The sequence below is a fragment of the Bison bison genome, unplaced genomic scaffold (genome assembly GCF_000754665.1).
Source record: "Bison bison bison isolate TAMUID 2011002044 unplaced genomic scaffold, Bison_UMD1.0 scf7180017863919, whole genome shotgun sequence".
NCBI classification, from domain to species: domain Eukaryota; kingdom Metazoa; phylum Chordata; class Mammalia; order Artiodactyla; family Bovidae; genus Bison; species Bison bison.
The window spans coordinates 5,845-6,494 of record NW_011494491.1 but is presented as its reverse complement, the minus strand read 5'-3'; positions in this window follow the sequence as shown (position 1 = coordinate 6,494).

Here is a 650-nt window from a genome sequence, read left to right as displayed (position 1 = left end):
AGGCTTCTCTGTCCATGGACTTCTCCAGGCAAGAATACTGGAGTGGGTTGCTATTCCCTTCTCCAGCGGATCTTCCCAACCTAAGGATCAAACCCAGGTCTCTCACATCGCAGGCAGATTCTTTACTTCTGAGCTACCAGGGAAGCCCAGATGGCCAACAGGTACATTAAAAGATGCTCTCACCACTATTATTCAACATAGTTTTGGAAGTCCTAGCTACAGCAATCAGAGAAGAAAAAGAAATAAAAGGAATCCAGACTGGAAAAGAAGTAAAGCTCTCACTGTGTGCAGATGACATGATACTATACATAGAAAACCCTAAAGATACTATCAGAAAATTACTAGAGCTAATCAGTGAATTTAGCAATGTTGCAGGATACAAAATCAATACACAGAAATCACTTGCATCCCTATACACTAACAATGAAAAATCAGGAAAAGAAATTAAGGAATGAATCCTATTCACCATTGCAACAAAAAGAATAAAATATATAGGAATAAACCTACCCAAGGAGACAAAAGAACTGTATCCTGTATACAGAAAATTATAAGACACTGATGAAAGAAATCAAAGATTAAAAAAACAGGTGGAGAGATATTCCATGTTCCTGGGTAGGAAGAATCAATATTGTGAAAATGACTATACTACC